Source organism: Myxine glutinosa, chromosome 6 (genome assembly GCF_964187855.1).
Source record: "Myxine glutinosa chromosome 6, kmMyxGlut1.1, whole genome shotgun sequence".
NCBI lineage: Eukaryota > Metazoa > Chordata > Myxini > Myxiniformes > Myxinidae > Myxine > Myxine glutinosa.
This window is the reverse complement of record NC_136266.1, coordinates 178,125,444-178,132,890: the sequence shown is the minus strand read 5'-3', so window position 1 is coordinate 178,132,890 and position 7,447 is coordinate 178,125,444. Positions and strand designations below refer to the sequence as shown.

The 7,447-nt window shown below is 45.8% G+C and overlaps 1 protein-coding gene across 4 annotated transcripts in view; it reads left to right on the top strand.

Moving 5' to 3' along the window:
* LOC137428985 (anion exchange protein 2) overlaps window positions 1–7,447 on the top strand; it is a 155,961-nt gene that overhangs the window by 48,690 nt on the left and 99,824 nt on the right. The gene's annotated exons all lie outside the window — the stretch shown is intronic.

Here is a 7,447-nt window from a genome sequence, read left to right as displayed (position 1 = left end):
TTTAATTTAATTAATTAATGACGTTCTGGTAACAAGCCCTTGAGATCCACTGAAAGAGGACTTTTTGGTTTGGAAGGTGAGACTGCTTGTACCCAATTGAAATGGTGTCACTGCCATCGTTTGTTGTAACGTGTTGTCGTAACGATCGTCGAACGAGCAAGTGAGAACACCAAAGTTTTTGGGGGTTTTGACCCCACTCGCGTGGTTTGCTCTCTGTACCCAAAACTTGAATGATATGAAAATCCTTGTTTTTCTGAGTCTGAGTACTTTCTGTGGGTTTTAGAATAATCTTAGGAATGTTTATCTGCTCGGTGGCAAGCAAGTCTGGCGAGTCTGAATCTGTAAAAAAAAAGTTTCTCTTTCTGAACACATTTGTGCCAAAGTCTCACCTTGTCTGTGCAGTGTATTCCCACTTGGTGAAAATATTTTTATGGCATCGGAGCCATTTTTTTTTCCCTAAAATGAACCTTTAGGAAGCTTAAGGGAATGCCAAATGTTTTAAAATAACTATTGACACGTTTTTCCCATTAGTGCTTGTAGGTCGGTGTCACGCCTCTGCACGAACAGCAGCGGAATAGGGTGCTCGTCTCCCTGCTGTTGATTCAGCTGTTTCAGTAGAAAGTGCAATCACATCTAACCACAAACTTCCGTCCTGGAGAATGCCAACAGGGGGTTGCTGTATCATGAGGCATGTCGTACTCTGGAGGAGGCACATAGCCAACTGTCCCACCAGAAATCATGTCGGCGTATGAAATCCTTTGCAACATTTTGCATTACTCGGTCGTTAGTCCAGTATTTGACCATGTCGACCCTGCAAAGTGATCTCTCCCTATGTCTGTGTGTCCTTGCATTTATGATCTTTGGTTATTTTATGTAATTTAACAATCCAAATTTATTTATTGTTTTCTTTTCCAACTTTATTTCCTCCGACACCGAAGGTGGATGGAGGTTGTTTTCACCCTCGTTGGTTTGTTTGTTTGGCTGTGAGAACGACTTCTCAAAAACTTGTGGACGGATTTGTACCAAACTTGGTGGACATGTTGGGTGTGTGACCAGGAAGAATTGACTAAATGTTGGTGAAGATCCGGATCCATATATGAGAATTATTTTTATTTTTTGAAGCGGTTCTTCACCATTGAGAGATTGGACCAAAAACGATGTGTACCACTAGTTTTCAAAAAGTTGTGGATGGATTATGGCAAAACTTGGTGGATGTGTTGAGTAGGTGACATCGGTGTGATACAAAATGTGAACTGTTCAGCCTTGCGGAGGTATGCGCTCCACGGAGTGCGGTTCTCCTTGTGTTTAAGACATCAGTGCCTTCCTGAGATCAGTTATTACCTCTGCCACCAAAGGTGGATGGAGGCTATGTTTTCACCCCTGTCTGTTTGTCTGTCTGTCTGTTTGTTTGTGAACAAGATATCTCAAAAAGTTATGGACGGATTCGGGCGAAATTTGGCGGAGATGTAGCGTATGTGACAAGGACGAAATGATTCCATTTTGGTGACGATCCGGATTCGGATCCGGCTACTAGAATTTTAAAGTGATTCTTCACCTTTGGGAGATCGGGCCAAAAACGATACATAGCAGGATATCTCAAAAAGTTGTGAACGGGTTTGGATGAAACTTGGTGGACAGGTTGGGTGTCTGACAAGAACGATTCGACTCGATTTTGGTGAAGATCTGAATATGGATTCATATATGAAAATTATTGAATTTTTAAAGTGATTCGGCACCATTGGAAGATGGGGCCAAAAATGATATATAGCAGGATATCTCAAAAAGTTGTGGACGGATTCCGACAAACTTGTTGGACAGGTTGGGTGTCTGACGAGGTTTTGTTTTGTTTTACTTTGCACTTCAGCTGTGCTAAATGTCTATGTTTTGGGTGGTCAAGTTTGGGATTTTAACCTTTAACCCTTATGTTTCCTTTCTGGTAATGTTGATTTTGCTGCACAAATCCAAACGTTTGCACCGTCATGGGCATCGGGAAGCTTTACTGCACCCTTTGCTTTTCAATGTGGATGTGAGCAACCTGGTCATCATTTTCTTTGGAAACCAGCAGAGTTGTTTGGTTGTAAAAAGCTGAAAGACAGACAATTTGATGAAGTTACTCTGACTATGTCTCTCCGAAAGGACCGACTGGACAACCCTCCCATCTACTTTCTGAACAATCCTCTCCAATAAGTTCTGTCACTCAAGCTTTTGGGTCTCACTATCTGCCATGATCTTTCCTAGGAAAACCACATTTCGAAGCTGGCCTCCAAAGCCAGTCGCCGACTGGGAATCCTCCATCGTGCGAAGTCCTTCCTTGGCACACCTGAGCTCCTCACCACGTACAAGGCATTCACCCGCAGCTCAATGGAATACTGCTCTCCCCTAAGGGCTGGTGCTCCTGCCTCACACCGAGCTCGTCTTCACGTTGTTGAAACCAAAGCTTTCAGAATCATTGGAATCTCCCGCGATGAAGCTAACTCCAAGGGCCTCTCACTCACTCACCGCAGGCAGATAGGTGGTCTTTCTGTCTTCTACCGACTCCTCTCCGCCCTAGCTCCCCCAGCTCTCTCTGGGCTCTGTCTCCCAAATATTCCTACAGGTCGCACAAGATCTGCCAGCAACCCTCTTCTGGTGAAATTGCCAAAATCAAGACTCTCTGCTCACCTTCACTCCTTCATTCTTCTTTTCTCCCGCCTCTAGAACAAACTCCCCCATTCCCTTCAATCCCACTCCTCCCTCCAGGTCTTGAAAACAGCTGTTCACCACCATCTCTTCTCTTCCCCCATCCAAAACTTTGATCTTTTCTACCCCTGTTAATTCATCCCAAATCCACTTTTTTTTTTTTTTTGGAAATACCGACTTTTTCTTTCCTGGAAGTTCCAGCAGTGTCCATACATGTTTTATACTTTCCCACCCCCCCCCCCCCCCCCCGCCTTCCCATGCCTTCTCCCCCCAAGCCCTCTCCCTCCCACAGATCTTCCATTGTCCCTGTTTTCTGCTGTCGTACTTGTGTGCTTCCCTCTCTCTCCCCATCTTGTCTCCCGCTCCCTTTTTTGTATGTTTTGTGTGTCTGTTCGTTGTTGTTTTTTGTGATTGATGTTAGCTCTTACACGAGCCTCGATCTTGTATACAAAAATAAATAATAAAGTTGTCAACGACCCTATCAGCACTTGTTCTTCTTTCCTCTTGTGCATCTTAGTTTCAGGATGAGGGGCGTGGAATAGCTCCGTTGGTTTATTGCTCAATTGAAGCTTCTGATCTGTGTTTATTTATCTTTGCAGGAGTGAGGCTCATATAAAAATAAGGTAGAACTGACATTGCGAGACACATCAAGGGAACGAACGGGCAGGAAAAGAGGAAAGTGTGGAGGATTGAGAGGAAAGTGAAACGAGCAATTAAGATGGTCGAGTTATAAAAGGTTAATGGGGGTAATAAAGATCATGGGTCGGAATTGGGGATGATGAGAGATGCTGGCGCAGTACTTGCTCAGAAGCCTTGGAGGGAAGAATGAGACAGAACAGCCTCTGGAAGGTGGTTACATTGATGGGAGAAGTTAAGAATAAAAGAGTTGGTGTGTGCAGTCAGCCTGGATTTTGGAAGTTGAATCAGGAGGGGCTTACTGGAAGAACGTGTGCAACCTGCATTTCTCTGGGAAGGTTGGAGGACTAAGAGAGGAGCAGATCGGGTGCAATGTTGGAAAATAGATGGTAGAAAACAAAGAGACCACCAATCTGCCTGCGATGTGAGAGCAACAGACCTTGTGCTTTGGACTCTTCATGGGAGAGTCCAATAATTTTGAGAACTTCAGATTCCACAGAATACAGGATAGACATGGACATGTGATGCTGGGATACAAGCCCATCATGTTGAACACTTCTGTACTTCATTGATCTAAGGATAAAGGCCTTGTAGACGGTGAGTAGCTTTAATGTTTGAAGGAAATGATTGGATTGACGGAGAATGCCAAATCTGTGCCTGGCTTTGTAGGCTAGCTTTGCTATGTGGCCGGCCCAGGAAAGGCCATGGATAATGGTGGGGCCTAGACATTCAAGAGACTGAATCTGTTCCAGTGGATGGCCAAGGAAATGGATAGGTGACTTATTTTGACGATCCATCCAGGGCAATATGGTGAGACGGTGAGAACTCCCAACATTGAAGGACATGTTCCATTTATCAGACCCGCGTCTAATCATTTCCAGATCAGTAGAGAGAGACACAGCTGCTTTCTGCATAGCAGAGCATTGTTTTCTTGTTATTGTTGTTGTATAGCCCTGAACAGTTCTCTTGAATAAGCCCACGGCACGGAGACAACCGATTCGATCTCCCAGGAAAGACCCAGAGATCCCCCACATCCAGCATGATGTTCCCACACCTTCATTAAATCAGGGCCATAACAAAGTTAGAGAGAGAAGAGACAGAGATGAGGGAAAGGGATGGGCGCTGCCAGGATTAGACGTGCAGAGAGAACCATGTTCCCTAGATCAGCCCTTGTGTCCTGCTTCTTCCTAATCTGCCATTTTATTTATTTAATTCCCAATCACACCTTAAAATGGGCCATGTAAATTTTAGACTTAAATAAATAAATAAAATGTATTGGTAGAGATGATGGTACCCCGGTTTGTACCCCGGATGGTACCCCGGACTGTGTACCCCGGATGGTATCCCGGACTGTGTACCCCGGTTTAGAATAGGTACACCGTATCCCTGCGTGTCGTAAGAGGCGAATAAAAGGGTTGGCGTCAGGAAGGGCATCCGGCCATAAAAACATTACCTCAAAAAGAGAACCATGACAATTACGACTACACATGGGCAGGGTACAGCCCGAAGTACCCCGTGGGTGACCCCACTCCCTCTTGTCAAAACTCAAGGTGGGGAACCCGATCGAAGCAAGGGTGGAAATCATTCCATTTATGACGACGAAACGTCTGATGCCCGACGTGGAGATCGGTTTCTGAGATTTGGGACATGGAATGTAGGGACAATGACAGGGAGATCAGGAGAAGTGGTGGAAGTATTAGTCAGAAGAAGAGTGGACATATGTTGTGTGCAGGAGACGAGATGGAAGGGAAGTGGTGTGAGAATGGTGAAGGGTAGGCAGGGACAGAAATACAAGTTTGTGTGGCAAGGGTGCCCGGAGGGCGTGAATGGTGTTGGTGTCCTGTTTTCTGAGGAGTTTGTAGACAGTGTGGTGAGTGACTAGAGTGAGTGAAAGGTTGATGATGGTGAAAATGATGATTGGAAAGCTCTTGGTGAACATCATCTCGGGATATGCTCCGCAGGTTGGTCGGAGCGATGAAGAGAAGGACAAGTTCTGGTGTGCGATAGAGAAGCTGATGGAAAACGTGAAAGATGAGGAAGTTGTTGTGGGAGGAGGAGACCTAAATGGACATGTGGGAAGGAGTATGGACGGTTTTGAGGGAGTTCATGGGGGTTACGGATATGGTGTGAGAAATGAAGAAGGTGAAAGGATTTTGGAGTTTGCTGATGGAGCTGATTTGTTGATTTGTAATACTCAGTTCCAGAAAGAAGATAATAAGCTTGTTACATACACGTCAGGTGGGTCGACGACAACCGTTGACTACCTGCTGGTAGTCAACGGCGAGATAGGGGACACCTCCGGGACACAAAGGTGATCCCGGGGGAGGAGGCTGTTTCACAGCACCACTTGGTTGTCTGCGACATAAGGGTGAAAGGTGCGAGGAGAGCTCAGCGGGTGAAGTACCAACCGAGAATGAAGGTGTGGAGGTTGAAAGAGGTGACAGTGAGGGAGGCATTAAAAGAGAGGCTGAGTATGGTGGAGGATGATGTGGTTGAGCTTGAAAGTGGTTGGATGTCAATGAAAGATAGTCTGTTGGGAGCCGTTGGTGAGGTATGTGGATGGACAAAAGGACCACCGAGGCACTCGGAAACATGGTGGTGGGATGATGAAGTTGGAAAGAAGATTGACGAGAAGAGGAAGAAGTTCAAGGAGTGGCAGAAGGCGAAGGGTATGGGGGCAGAAAAGGCAGAGCATGAAAGTTATAAGGCAGCCAAGAAGGCTGCAAAGAAAGAGGTAGCAAAGGCACAGGAGGCATGTAGGAAAATGTTTGGAGAGCGCTTGGATTCGGAAGAGGGTCAGAAAGCAGTATTCAGGATTGCAAAGCAGATAGTGAAAGAGAGGTGTGATGTGATGGGGGTGAGTTGCTTGAAGGATGAAGTGGGACAAATCGTTGTGGACCCAGATGGAATTAAAGGAAGATGGAAGAGATATATGGAAATACTGTTGAATGCAGAGAATGAATGGGATGGCAACATAGAGAGTAACCCAGTTTTTGGACCGGCAGAGAAGATAACCGAGAAGGAAGTTGAGGAAGCGATAAAAGCAATGAAGAGTAGAAAAGCGGGAGGGCCGACGGGAGTTGTGGGAGATATGTTGAAGGCAGCGGGAAATTGGGGTGTGAAGAGAATGACAGAGATCTGCAATCTGGTGGTGAAAGAAGGCCGCATTCCAGTGGATTGGGAACTGAGTACCCTCGTCCCTCTATACAAGTGGAAAGGTGACCCTCTGGAGTGTGGCTCGTATCGAGCGATAAAGTTATTTGAGCATGGAATGAATGTATTGGAAAGGGTGTTTGAGAGGAGCATCTATCTATAATTCCATTAATCTCTGTGTGTATGTGTGTATGTGTGTTTGTATGTGTGTATGTGTGTATGTGTGTATGTTTGTCTGTGACCGCTGTTTCTCGACAACTACCGGTCCGATATACTTGAAACTTGCCAGGTATATTGCTGGGGACCCGAGGATGTGCCTTTTCAAGGTTTGAAATTAATCGGACAAGTACTTACCGAGCTATGGCGATTTAGCCGTTCGCCGTTCGCTTTGGCGTTGCGAATGGACCAAACCATTGCATGTAAATAGAGGGGGGGGGGGGGGGGGGTTCTGTGGTCGTTACTGCCACGTGGTTTCAAAGTTTTTTTTTGTTGTTGTTGTTTGCACGCATGTTTTTTTGCACCCACGTACGGGCACGCCCTAGGATGTTTACACACACACACCCCTACACAAATTTTTTATTTTTTTTTTGGCAAGGAACGGGCACCCACGTACGGGCACGTCCTAGCTTATATATAGTACGGGCATGCCCTAGTAAGGAAGAAAGTGAAGATTGACGAAATGCAGTTTGGATTTATGCCAGGAAGAGGAACAACAGACGCACTTTTTATTGTGAGGCAGTTGCAGGAGAAGTATATGGAGAAGAGGAAGAAGTTGTTTCTTGGGTTTGTAGATCTGGAGAAAGCATTCGATAGGGTTCCACGTGAAGTAGTGACATGGGCATTGAGGAAGTTAGGAGTGGAGGAATGGTTGATCAGAGTCGTGATGGCAATGTGCAAAAGAGCGCGCACAGCTGTAAGGACGAAGGACGGGAACAATGGTGAGTTTGAGGTGAAGGTGGGAGTGCATCAGGGGTCGGTA